A 14953-nucleotide genomic window follows, 5' to 3' on the forward strand; every position below is an offset into this window, starting at 1 on the left:
CCGACGCAGAGGTAATAAATCAGCGGAGAGGAGGCTGGGGGTCGGTTTAGCTCAGGAAGTAGAGGGTGTCTTGTAACCGAAAGGTTGCTAGTTCGATCCCCATCTCCTCCTAGCTGAGTGTTGATGTGTCCCTGAGTAAGTTACATGGTGATCACAGGATTTAGGAATAATTATCTAGACTCTAAAACATGAGCAATTAGCATTAAAAATTGTCTGCACACCACACTCCACAGGAGTCAATGGGTTCAATGGCGCCAGGGTAAAGTGACTCATCAAAAGAGGAGCGGACCCAACCCATGGACTCTGCGTGGATAGGTGGATGTTATTTTGGTGCTTGGACCTGACGAGGTCTAGGTGCCAAGATAACAACACAAATAAAATATTTCCTTAGAGATTATGATAAGTAATAGACAATTTATTAAAAGTTATCTTATAATTTAGAAAAAACAATCGGCAATACTTAAAAATTAGACCAAATAAGTATGATAAAACGTTATCCAAATTTCTAATTCAGATAAAACAACATGGTTAATTAGAAAATGGAAGCAATGTATCAATTCAGTGTTGAATAAACTAGATAAGGACAATGTAGAGGGTTTGGGTTTGGTATAGTAGTGAATCAAAATGTGGAAAACACTAAATGCAATCAATAGGTAGAATAAAAGTTTTAATTAGGTTGTCTAATTTAAATAGATAGTGAAAGGCAATCGGGTAGGATTATGAAGAGAATTGTGATTTTGAGTAACGGTTAAGACAGAAGTGAGTAGCCCAATATTGAAAATGCAAGTTTTAATATTGTGATTTTTGTTTTCTTTCACATCTCCCTAGTTAAGGACAATAGGTGGATTGACGCCACATCTGCTGGGAAGGAGTTATATATGCTATGTTGTCAAATTGGATTCGGAAGTAGTGGGTTTACCTTTCAAATGCCACTACTGCTGCTGCAACACTTTAATAATTTGAACTCTGATAAATTATCTTTTGTTTTATAGTCGCCCTGATGTGTATTCATGACGCACACATATGGCTGCATAAGGCAGATGCGGCTGAAAACTCTGTCTCCATCCCTCCACTTTGCGATCTATACCACCATATAGGTGGGGATTGATCGTATCCCAGGTACGGCATCCTGCAATAAGCCAGTATGGAAGGCTGGTTAGCCAACGACGGGTAAGATCCCACCTTGAAGCCCGGGACAACCTAAATCAGGCACAGTCACGATTACTTGGCAGAGTCACTGTGAGCACTGGCTCACTTGAACATGTAGTGACGAACTGCAAGGGAAAGCCGGCTGATGAAAGGTGGAGGGGGAACAGGAGTCAGATATGTCAGCTCTGGCAGCAGAGGTCGTCTTGAAACGGGGCATGTCGCGTTTTATTTCATTTTATTTTACCTTTGTGGTATAGAAGGCCACTAACGCATGTACGTTTTTTCGGTTTAGTGCATGACTTCGGAACAGCGTGGTTTCGGGCGGCTGATGGTAAACCCACCCATATTGGGCTTTGGATTTGGACATACTGGTTTCGATTTCCCTTCCTAAAAGATTGGTTTCAGTTTGCTGATGCTTAAGGTTAGACTTTCGACGTTGGGTGCACCAACGGCGTTATTAGATTTGTTTATCATTTAATGCGCATGGTTTTGACCATTGCGCAAGGGGGGAGGTATTGAGGAGAATTAGGAAAAAAATTCAAAACAAGGTTTTTCTTCACTATACTTGCAAACAATGATTGACATCCAACTAAATGAGTGTGAAATATTTGGAAAAAACAGTGTTCAACAGATAGGTAGAAGCAGTCCCATCAGAAGACCAAAGTGCGGCTACGGTAATCAAGTTCCTGACTAGAGAAGTCATGCCAAGGTTTGGAATTCCGTCACAAATTAGCTCAGATGGTAGGGCAGCGTTTATTCAGAAAACACTCAAACAAGTGATTTAACATCTGCATGTCAAATAAAGACTAGTCCGTGTCTACATTCCTCAAACCACAAGGTATGGTGGAGAGAGGAATGGGACGCTTAAGACAAAGATTAACAAAATTAAATTAGAGTACTAAATTAAAGGACTAATGCACTACGACTGACACTAATGAGTTATCGCATGAAAACTAACAGAACGACACATCTAACCCCGCATGAAATGCTTTAGGGTCGACCCATGCCTTCACTTAACATTTGAGGGTCCCAAAAGGGACTTCCATTAGAGTAATTAGAAATAGAATTTAGGAAAATATGTTTGAACATCTAACTGTTGTACCTAAGTTTGTAATTCCAGCAAGAGAAACACAAAGTTCAGAGGAGGAGCCAGATGCAGACACGCCCGGAGCCGACCAAATACCCAAGGATGATGCAATCAGATTTCGGCAGGGATGGATGGAGAGCCCAGTGAGCGATGGGCACTACAGGTGCAGGGATCGAGTATACACCGGGGAGTTTGGACGAGGGACCACCAGAGGGGCCCGACCTGATCTGGCTGGAGAACATGGAACAGACCCCTGCCCCACTGTCCAAGAGCCCCCACACAATGCAGCGCACCAATACATGAAGATCATCCGGCCCCGGCGTCCTGTTTCCACCACCGTATGCTGAAACCCCACCACCACACCCCCCTCCCCCCCCCGCCTGTGACGTGCTAGTAACCTCTCCAGGTGGGCTGCCCCATTCCCGTCCCCGCCAACGGCACCACCCCCCTCCCATCTGATGCACCCACGTCGCCCGGACCAGGGATCTGCGTTCCGGCACCAGGGGCTGCGGCCCGTTCCCTTAAGGCTTGAGGGCGCCCCTGGCTGTATTCGCTTCTGTACGCTTCACTGTTTTTAGCCGCTCCCATATCTATGCCCGCGTCTACGCAACCGACGCCGGGAACGCAAATGTTGTTGTTTATATCGCTGTCCCACTAGATGGAGCTCGGGGATATACACGGGCGAGATTCCAGGGGCCTTGATTGCCCGTTTATCAGATGAGGTCCTGAGCGCAGTTGAATAAAAGGGTCTAATGCTCAGGTGGCGCATTGCGTCCACCTGCCCGTGATGACGCTCAGGACTATTCCGTGGTTTCTTAGTTGTTCCCGTGCCCCGGGCCTACCCCGAATACCCCATGCGTGTGATTGCTTATTGTTACACGACCAGTTAACTCCTCCTCACATCCTTAGTGTGTGGTCATCTAGGGATGGGTTGAGGGGGATTGCCATTCGTTGTGTACCTCATATCTTTCTGATATTATTATTATTATTTAGGGACACGTTTCATGGTTGCATTTCTTTCCTGTGATTGTTATTGTGTAGTGTTTGTGTGATTGTTGCATTTTTGTTTATATCGTTATTGTTTACTGTTAGTTTTATTGTTGCATTTTGTTGTTGTTGTTATGGTTGGGTGTTGGTTTTGTTGTGTATCATCTGCTGCCAGTATTGTTGGTATTGTCTGCTCGCGATGTAAGGCCGGGGTGGATGCCACCCCCTAGGTGGGGTGTGTATGGCATACCCATGTCTGAAGCAGGGGTAGCGTTTCTCCCACGTGGTTCCCCATACACCCGGTCCAGCGAGTTGTTTTAGTCCCATGCTCATGGTTGTTTGTTTTTATGATCATTTTGCCTTCTTTCTGTTATTTCTAATGGTGTTATGATGGTAGTCCCGCGCTGGAGTCCTATCCCTCGTACCCCTAATGAGTGAAAGTCGTCTTGCGACGACTTGAGGGGGATATGTTGGGAAAAATAACCTGAGTACATCACATGTACATTACAAATATAGCTAACTCCTACCCTAGCCTGATGAGCACATCACATGGCAGGCACATTACAATATAGTCAACTCTTGCTCTAACCCAACGAACACATAACACAAACATGATAATATAGTCAGGTCAAGGCCGGAGCCGAAGGCCCCATTTCTTCCACCCAGGCAGATGGTGGACACTCAGACAATGCACCAGTCATCCTCAAGAACGGGAGAGCCGTTTTAATTTATCACACAGGAGACACTTCGGGGGGCACTCCCCCGTTTTAATTTATCAAAGGAGACACTTCGGGGGCACTCCCCCGTTAGGAGGAACACAAGAAGATACACAAGCACATACCAGGGCCTGAGAGCCAAGGTCAAGCAAAAACACACAGAACCACACACACCTAAAACGCACACACCTCACCAAGAGGAAGATACAGCATAAGAGTGTGTCACACAGAGACTCTTCACTTCTTCTGAAGCAGACCTTCCACGGAGGCGAAGCTCTGGACGAACCATCAGCGCTGATTAGGGACTTAGACATATTCGATTTCTCACGCTTTATGACTCTGTATAACCGTTGCCACTTTACTTAATAAATCCAAGGTCCTCGTGCCGACAGACTTTATTACCTCTCCGTCTCATTTCATCTGGTCCAGTAACTAGACAGACCGTTTTTCCCCTCAATTTCAAGCAAACTGTGCGGATTCTTTTTGAACTGCAAAATGAGAAAATTAATCACCAATATGCAGAAGGAATGAGGAAACGCATGGGTCTACCTCTCGAAATTGGCCAACATGGACGGGGCCTGCCCGTAATTCCGACGCCTCATTGTTCCGACGTCTCAATGTTCCGAAATATTTCCCATTAGATCGACATGTCACTATTCCGACGGTTCAATGTTCCGAAAACGAAACCCATTGGTCCGAAGGTCCGTTAGTCCGACTTTTCAAAAAGGAGGCGCATGGCCGACGGTTCAATATGCCGAATAGGAAACAGAGTTTTATACCTCGCTCGCTCCCTCTCTCTCTCTCACTGTGTGTGTGTGTGTGTGTGTGTGTGTGTGTGTGTGTGTGTGTGTGTGTGTGTGTGTGTGTGTGTGTGTGTGTGTGTGTGTGTGTGTGTGTGTGTAGAATTAGACCTCCGCTCTCTGTCCATGGTGCTGCAACACCGTGTCGAAATGAAGTGAAGCGTTGTCTTTTTGCCCTCCAAAATTCCTCGTGAACGTGATATGTAGGCCTAGGTTGTATTTTGGAGACAGAGAGAAAGTGAGAGTGAGAGTGAGAGAGAGAGGGAGCGAGCGAGGTATAAAACTATTTTTCCTATTCGGCATAGTGAACCGTCGGCCTAATGCGCCTCCTTTTCGAAAAGTCTGACTATCGGACCTTCGGACCAATGGGTTTCGTTTTCGGAACATTGAACCGTCGGAATAGTGGCATGTCGATCTAATGGGAAATATTTCGGAACATTGAGACGTCGGAACAATGAGGCGTCGGAATTACGGCATGGCACCACATGGACAGCTGTCCTTAAAATCCATAGGTGAGAGGGAATATTTGTTTATACTGAAAACTTCTTTTTTTGTGTGTCTTTGATTCAGCTCTTTTCATAGTTTCATAGATATAACAATATTCTGGAATTTTTACAATTAATTACAGCTCACCAGAGAAAGCCAGATGAGTCACAAGATACAGACATCAGCAAGGACAGCACATTTTCTGATGCAAAGTACCGGATTAACCAAGAATCAATGGTAAGCTTAGTTTTTATCCAAATTTGGTACCAAATACTTGGTTATACTGTGTTCTACTGTGGTATATGTGTTGTATACAATGCAAGTTGTACATGGCCATAGAACGTGCAATGTTGTTAACTCTCTTGCCGTTAATGGGCTATAGTGAGCTTTCAAATTAAGCAGTAATGTCCTAAGACACAATGTAATATTTTAATTTAAAGCTGATCTGATTATATATGACTAATATACTAATACTAATAATAATAATTTATTATCTATATATATATAATATATAGTGAACAACATTGCTGTAGCATATTTTTCAAGCACATGTAAGAAAGAGCATAAACCAAAGAATTGGCCACCATTTAATGCAGTGACCTTCATGGCATTTGTCACAGGTCATCTTATCTTCCTCGTATTCTTCACTGTTGTATGAAATTAGGCTGATATACCGACAAAAATGTTTGTATATATTTTGTTTCATTAGCGCAAATTAAGAACACTGTTGGACGGATCGAGGGACGAGAAACAGCCACTGATGCGTGAGGGGGAAAAGTTCTTAATAACGCTGAAAGACTTGAAAAGCGTCTGTCCTTTTAACATTTTAGAAGAGTCATCATTGCAGATGCCGTGGCTGACGGATGAAGTAAGTGTAAATCAATTATTAAAAGATTTTATAATAATTATTTATAATAATTATTTATGATAAGTAATTTATATTAAGTATTTATATAAACCATCCTGTCCCATCCCACACCTCCCGTCTCTCACTGTGCCTGGTTCCTCACCCCTCTACACTCCCAGCGACATCTGTATGCACATGCATAGCCTCTTTGAAGCGATCAAGGTCTCGTTATGTAGTTGCATAAATTCTGCTATGCTTTAATTGTTCCAGGCTGTACATTTCCGAGTTGCGCAGATCGGTAAGCATATGCTGGTTCTCGGTTGTAACAGGGTCTGGTTGAGCAGTATGAATGTTTTTCACAACTATTACATTGTTTTAAACTATACTATAGAAAATGAAACTCCAACTTTCAGTGGATAATACTGTAAGGTTGCTTTTCATAGACTTCTGGCCTGGGGACATTCGACTTCATCCTTTGGTACCGTGAGTGGACCAAAAATAAAACTGTTAACAGCAAAAAGCTGCAATGGCTCTTGGTAAGTCCAAAATCTTAAAGGACAATTCCGGCGATTTGAAATGAGCCTAATACCCGAGACAGGACCAATAGTCAAAATTTCGGTGTCAACCACTCTATTTCATCCTAGACAAACCAGAAAGGGGGCTCAATGTTCAAAATACCAGAATTGTCCTTTAATAGAATAAGCGAAGGAATCTGCAGCAAAAACATGATTTATGGTACTGATCAATGGGGTCACCTTTCTCATTTATCTTGACAGCCAGCAGAGAAAATCTTGCTTCCAAGAATTGTTGGAGGCAACACTCCTGAGAGAGGAAACCACTTTATCCTTTGGGTACGTTTTTGTAAATGTTTGAACAAAATTTAAAGTTCTGCAATTGATGTCAATGAACATGTATGTTAATGTTTCAGTCGTTGGTACATGTTTCATTGTCTGCTGGTTTACCTTAATAAACTAGTGTTTATAAAAAATGTTTCCAGGTGTTCGACTTTAAAAAGAAGGAGTTACGGGTATACGACTCATTGGGAGTGTATAAAGACATTGACCACTTTGACATGGAACTTTTGAGGTAGTTACTTACTCTACATAACGGTATGTAAGATTACTGCAGTAATTTAATATTACCTTCTCATTTAATACCTAACCTTGTATTCCCCAGTGACGTCTTCAAAGATAAAGGTGGACTGGGAGCCTGGACAGTAAACTATCCACAGCAGTGGGTGCAGACGGATGGAGACAACTGTGGGATCTTTGTGTGCACTGTAAATGCTGCTCTATTGCCATATACTTATTTATATTCCTCCTGAGGATTGTCTGTTTTAGGCCCAAGTCTTTTTTTTTTTTAACAAATGAAAGGTAAATTAAATGTAAATGTAGAACTGCAAACTCTAAAACTATATATATATTTAGTTGTGTGGTTGATAACTTGTCCTTACATATTGTATGTGTATATCGAGCATATATATACAAATTTTATTTTTACATTGCATTCTTACATCATATATCTGTAATGAATTGTAAATGTTAAACTGACAGAAATAAAGTAAACTATCTCTTTTAATCTTATCCCCTTTGCCAAATATTTGATGTAGATGCAGAATGTCAGACAGACCTGAGCATGGACGATCTTGACAAGATGGAAGACGCTATGAACCAAGCATCAGCAGAGCTGAGCGACCTCAGAATTAAGGCACTGGACACACAATTTACCCAAGAGGCCTTTCAGAACAACCAAGACAAGACTAAATTTTACACAGGACTGCCAAATTTCTTAGTTTTGATGCAAGTGTTTCAACTATGTGAGCCATACATCCCCTGTAGCCCTTTGTCTGCACTCTCCACATTTGAACAGCTCATTTTGGCTTTACTTAGATTGAGATTAAATCTTTCACTCCAGGATTTGGCCTTCAGGTTCAAGGTTTCCTGTTCCACCGCTTCTAGAATTTGGCACAAGTTAATCGGCGTCCTTCATGAAAGGCTGGAGTTCCTAATAGAATGGCCAGAGCGAGAGGTACTGCAAGCGACTATGCCAATGTCATTTAGGCAAGCATTTGGATGCAAGGTTGCCGTGATAGTTGACTGTTTTGAAGTGTTCATTGAAAGGCCTTCCAATTTACTTGCGAGAGCACAGACCTGGGGCCCGTTTCAGAAAGCAGGTTCAACAAACTCTAAGTTAAAACCTTAACTCTAAGTTGACCAACTCTGAGCTGTAAAACTCTGAATTTTCGGTTTCAGAACAGGTGATAACGCTTAGTTCAATCAACTCTGAGTCAAGGTAACTCTGAGTGAAGCTCGTGCATGAGGATATAAAAAGCCCTCATCAATCGAACACAGATAACATGATTCACCATGGCAACAAGTACTAACAAGCCTCGATCCTCCTACTTCTCCCCAGCGGAGTTGCAAATCTTAATGACTGCATATGCAGAAAGCGAGCATATCTTTTTACTAAAAAGCAATACTATAGCAGCAGCCAAAAGGCGGGAGCTCGCGTGGAAAAAAATAGCTGACCGAGTCAGAGTATTTGGGAAAAAGAAAATGTTTTCTCTTGAATGTTCCACTTATTCAACAATTATATTCCATATGTGTGTTTGTGCGCACAGGTGCAACCCAACAGGCCCCAAACGGACTTGGCTGCCACTAAAAATGAAATATAAAAATGTAGTTCAAACAGATAAGGTATCATTTAAGTACAAGCAATTGTGATGTTGTTTAGCCTGCCCTCATTAAACAGCATTTAGTGGCTGCATTCAACATGTGATAGATATATTTAAGTAATTAGGGAAATGTGCTAAACAAAGAAAAATCCCAACACTGCCAGTATTTAAAATTGTCTATATGAAAGCAACACCTAAATGCCTTTTATACATACAAGTCTCCAAATTTGTGTTTTCTGGTTATCTTAAAATTTGACCACCATTATAGCCAACAGAAAAAAGGCAGAGTCAGTTAGAAATGATTGAAGCATATCATATCTCTAACAGCTCTTCCATCTCGTGCATCAGCAGGGGATGTCAGGATTATTATCTGGATCATTGGGGGAAAGAGTAGGACATTGTTCTCCTCTAATAGTGGCAATGTTGTGGAGAACCAAACATGCCACTATAATGTCACAAGCCCTTTCCGGGGTGACCCTGAGCCTACGAAGGCACTGGAACCGGGCCTTGAGTATGCCGATGGTCATCTCCACACTGGCTCGTGTCCTGCAGTGAGCCAAGTTGTAGTGTTGCTGTGGGCAAGGGTCAGGGTCAGGGTAAGGGGTCAGCAGATAGCGCTGGCAGGGATACCCTCTGTCTCCGAATAGATAACCATCAAACTCTCCTATGATAATACAAGATACACTTTATTGTTTCAGTTGAAATAGGAGGAAACAAAATATTGATCATAGGATATAACTATATACTGGATATATAAACTATATATATAAACTCACCACGGGCAAATCTGGCACTCAGTGTAGACTCACGAAACATTTGTGAGTCATACACAGTCCCAGGCCACTTCGCTTCCACATTATTTATCATGTGGGCTGCGTCACATATGATCTTCACAGTGGAGAACAGTAATTAGCTATATAGTGAAGCATATTTCATTTGGAATGTTAAAGGCTACTATTTAGGCCTACCTGTACATTAATGCTGTGGACAGATTTCCTATTCACACAATCTCCTTCATTTATTGAAGGAGCTATGATAGAAATGTGAGTGCCATGTATGCAGCCAATCACACCTGGAAACCCTAAAATATATCAAATTGAATGATTAGTGCTTCAAGTCTCAAAGCTTTATGACATGAATGAATTACTGCTTAGACTGATACCTGCAATTCTGTGGAACTCTTCTTTGAGAAGTCTGGTGGGTCTGTGACTTGGGAACACTACAAACGTGCATAGTAGCCGTTTCAGTGCAAGTGTCACATTTCGGACAGCCCGACAGACAGTTTCCTTGGACACATGCTCTGCATCACCGACGTTATACAAAAAACTGCCGTTGGCAAAAAAACGAAGTGCAATACAAAGAATTTGCTCGGAACTGAGCGTGTCCACGATGTGTCATGTGAGCGATGTGAGGGCTGAGAATATTGTTTATATAAATTATTGATGATGCAGAGAAACGGAAACGCTCGAACAGGTAGCTACTCATCAGGGAATGATAAAACATCCAAGTATCTGCGCCTCGACATCAACTGGCTCTTCAATAAAAGGACACGCCATGTCTGCCACTGCCTTCAGGCTTCAACTTAAGAGCAGGAGAAACTCGGGGTTAGTGGAAGAAAACCTGCCAGCGAGCAGGTTAGGTTCACGGAGTATGTTGCCAGGGTAACTGACTCAAAGTAAAGCTGAACTGGCTTTGTGAAACTGAAAAACCAGAGTTTCTCTCATCTCAGGGTTAACTAACTCAGAGTTTTCACTAAACCTGCTTTCTGAAACGGGCCCCTGGTCTAGCTACAAACACCACAACAGTTAAATTTCTCATTGGTGTTGCTCCTCAAGGATATATCACCTACATCAGTCATGCGTGGGGAGGAAGAGTTAGTGACAAGCATATTACTGTAGAGAGCAGCATTCTAAAGAATCTGTTGCCTGGAGACATTGTTCTGGCTGACCGTGGCTTTAATATAGAACATTTGCTAATGTTCGTATTCATGTAGAAAGGGTCATAGGATTAGTGCGAAGAAAATATCAAATTCTGCAGAGCAGGGCAATGCCCATTGAAAACATGTCAGTAAAAGGAGGAGGTGATCAGCTAGCGTTGATTGCAAGATTGGTGTAATTTGCTGTGCATTAACAAATCTTTGTGACTGTTGTCCCACTGGAGTAAATATCTTCTATTGTATTCTGAAATGTACATATGCCATAAATATCTAAATGTAATATACCTTTTTATATATACTTGTTCATTCTATTGTGTAAAGAATTGTCAAGGAAATATATTTCCTCATTGGTTGTATAAAATGCATTGCTTAAACATCCATGCTGTTTGCTTTTTTTGTCTCCGTAAACTTAAAACCCAATATTTTGTTCATGTTCACAAGTTTTTGCCCTGCTGGCAAGTAAAAATAGACCATGCTTTGAAATCTGACTCCTGACTCTGTGGTTCATTATTTGAAACGTTATCAGCTTTCCTGAACTATCGAATTAGAATATTTCTCTACAGTGGCGTAACAAGGCAACAACGGGCCCGTATGCAGGATGTTCAAGGCGGGCCCCCCCCCCATAGGCTACAACGCGAAATGACGCAATAGGTAGTTAGGCCCACGGCATAGCAGAAATTAGACGACTTGTAAGAGCACCACAACAAATAAAAAACTGGTGACGGCGCACCAAAATTAACAAACTCAGAACTGCACACCAAAAGACCAAAGACACAATACAAACTAAAAGGCAATACCCGATCATTTAAATTGATAAAAATGTGCTTACTTACATCATAGCTGCATTTTCCGGGCTTTCCTCTGAGCGAAGTTGTCAATTAAGTCCTTCATGTCCAGGTGACGCGCACGGGCATTCTCAATTGAGAGTATCGCAAGTCCAGAGAGACGAGACTGTCCCATTGAGCTCCTCAGGTAGCTTTTGATCATTTTGAGCTTGGAGAAGGAGCGCTCTGCAGATGCCACTGTCACTGGTATTGTCAGAAAAGCACGAGTACGTGCAAACTTCCCCCGAAACTCGCAGTGATGCAGCTATTCTCAATTATGAGCATCTTCGTCAGCTCTTGGACTGTCTTCATTTTGTGAAATGCGGTGTTTTAGACATGCACGGAATGACAACAATTGCATTGGAAAATCAGCAGTTATGTCATTCTTGTAAAAATCCACCAGCCGGTTTGCTTGCTGAAATAGTTCTTCGTCTGTTGCGGTGGAAAGTGTCTCGGGCTGTATGACTTTGAAAAGGTCCACTGTTGATCTTAAACCACTGAATCTCTGGGTCAACTGAGAGACAACTGAGAGAGTATTTTCGAATGTCTTGTTTACACCCCACTTCTCTGAAAGGCCCTTTGCTATCTGTTTGGCATCTTCGAAGTGTTCTCGGAACGCAGATAGGTCTCTGATGGCATAGTCCAGTAACTGCACTGCTGTGGCCAGGTCCATGTTGTGTGATTGCAGAAGTTTTGACACTACATTAGTCCGCTCTAGAATTTTGCTTTGAACGACAACAAGACAAATGAAGGAGAATTTCCCCATTGTGTGTTTCAATGACGCAGCCTCATCCCGATCGTCTTTCTTTTTGCTTGTCAGAGAAAGTTTTGCCAATGCCTTCATCACATCAGTGTAACGATATCTCAGAGCGGTCACTGCGTCGTAACGTGATGACCATCTTGTCGGGCATAACCTTTTCAGCGTTATGTTGGAGTCGTTTGTGGCGTCCTCACATTGTGTGTTATTTGTGAGCATTGCCCATCTTTTGATGCTGTGCCCAAAGAATACATAAATGCGCTCAACAATGTCATAGAACTGTTTCACTTCTTGTATCTTCACCGCATCATTAAGGATGAGATTCAAATTGTTCGAGGCACAGTGCACATACACGGCAGCTGGTTCTATGGCAGCTATTCTTGCTTGGACACCACTGTAAATGCCCCGCATATTTGCAGCCCCGTCGTATCCTTGCCCCCTGCACTTGGAAAGGTCTAGGCCGTTGTCCTCCACCGACGCAATTATCTCCTTAGTAAGCTCACAGGCCGAGGAGTCAGTGACTTCATGAAATCCAACGAATGACTCTTTGATCTTAATATCACAGGCAACTCCGCGAGCATCTTGCTCAATTATGACATATCTGTAAATCTGGCTCATCTGATCCACTTTCGCCACATCTTGCGTTGTATCCATAATTACTGAGAAAAATGGAGCTGATTGTATTCCGTCTATGATGTCTTTCTGAACATGTTTGGCAAGGAGTTCAATTAATTCATTTTGTATCAGTGGGCTTAGATACTTGATTGAGCGAGCTGGACGGCTAATCAGATCTTCAAGCACGGGGTCATACTTTGCCAGTAGCTCAATGATGGAAAGGAAATTACCACTATTAATTTCCCCTTCCTTTTCCCTATGTCCTCTGAAGGGAATGTTGTTCACAGCTAAAGTGAGTGTTACATTAATCACACGATGTAGTACCTGTCTCCAAAAGCTGGCCTCGTGAAGTATGTCCCTCTCCATATCCGTATCGATCGTTCTGTTCTGACGCCAATGGTCATATACCACACATGCAGCTGTGTGAGCAGTGGATGTCTCATGCTGATGAATTTTCCTGGACAAATTTTGCCAGTTATTTGTCTTCCATGTTAGCGAAGCAAAGAGCCAGCAGGGCTCACAGTAGGCTACATTTAGTTGGGGTGAGTAGCATAGCCATGTTCTTGGTAACTCCAAGCCAGACTTGGTTTTGCAAACGTAATAGCCTGTTATAGCCTGTTAAAGCAGCGGTTATCCTTGGTATTCCGTGGGAAGGGGCCCGTAGGTTTGCATGACCCCATGGAGACTATATAACGTTTGTCTTTTGAGTCTAGACTCTCAGGGAAATGTCCAATGTCAGTTGGAAAATCACGGAGAGTCGATACGATTGGCATGGCATCTACCTCGCTCTCTTCCACATTTTTCTCTACCTCGCTCTCTTCCACATTTACTCTACCTCGCTCTCTTCCACATTTTTCTCTACCTCGCTCTCTTCCATATTTGTATCTACCTCGCTCTCTTCCATATTTCCACCCTCTCCACTGATGTTTGGGCTGGTGCTAGCCAGCGAGCTGCTGCTACCATCTTGCTCCCGCTCAATTTCGATATCCCCCTTAGGAATCCTTTTGAAAAAATGTCCGATTTTTGCCCACTTATTCCTGTCTTTGTCCAATTTTTCTTTTTCTTTTCGTTTTTGAGATCCACTTTTATGTTTGTATTTCGCATCCGACTCCATCTCAGGTCAGCTCAGGTTCAACTTTTAGTTGTGTAACGGTTGCCTAAGCTACGCAATACACGTCACGTGACGTTCACTATCATATCCCACAATCCCCAGTCACAATTTTAAAATAAATACACAAATACATCGTTGGTAGCTTCGAAAAATATTGAATGATCCCTAATTTATAAAAAAGTTGTCAATATTACTTCAAATATGTTTGTGTAATTACTTTATATAGCATGCTATTATTTGGATAGATACTCTTCCAGAGTCACCATGGTAAAGAAGTGTGAGACTTTAATGACTTTATATACATCCCGATTCGGTGTTTCTCTGATGTAGGCACGTATTTTCAGATAAATACAAAGCTGTTCATGTTCATGCCGTAATATTTCAATCTCAATGAAGGGGCCCGGGCAGAGGACATGATATTGCCGACGTAAGTGGAACATTTCGAAGACCGACGGGCGGGCCCCTGATTGGCCCGGGCCCGTACGCGCCCGCATACCCTGCTTACCGATATTTACGCCACTGCTGTGTCATATGTACCGGTGGTTTAACCTGCAGCTACGTTTTATCTTGATCTCAATTGCTGTGTTTTCAGAGAAATTGACATCAGACACTAGGGCGTATTTTGTGCGTGTTAGTCTAATCTCGAAACTGAGTAGTTTTAGAGGAGACTAAAGCAGTTTGCAGGATGAAACAAGGCTCCGTCATAACCGACAAACACACACAGAATTAGTTTCATGAATTATTATTATTAGTATTAATAATAATGTATGATACTGTGAGGGACCGGCGTGGTCGCCCCACGTATCTGGGATACGGCCAACTGGAAATTGCGAGTGTCGGCAAAAATGAGGGCAATGGACTCAGGACTAAGAAAAAGTGAAGTTTTAATCCCTTCAAAACATTCACAAAAAATATAGCAACGTTCCAAATGAAAAGGAAATGACTGCATCGGTCAGCAAACAAA

General features: G+C 42.5%; 1 pseudogene; it reads right to left on the minus strand.

Moving 5' to 3' along the window:
• Positions 1-8340: 8340 nt before the first annotated feature.
• Positions 8341-10492, minus strand: LOC130378975 (putative nuclease HARBI1; annotated as a pseudogene).
• Between the last annotated feature and the right edge of the window lie 4461 nt (positions 10493-14953).

The sequence above is a fragment of the Gadus chalcogrammus genome, unplaced genomic scaffold (assembly GCF_026213295.1).
Source record: "Gadus chalcogrammus isolate NIFS_2021 unplaced genomic scaffold, NIFS_Gcha_1.0 GACHA130, whole genome shotgun sequence".
Lineage (NCBI taxonomy): Eukaryota > Metazoa > Chordata > Actinopteri > Gadiformes > Gadidae > Gadus > Gadus chalcogrammus.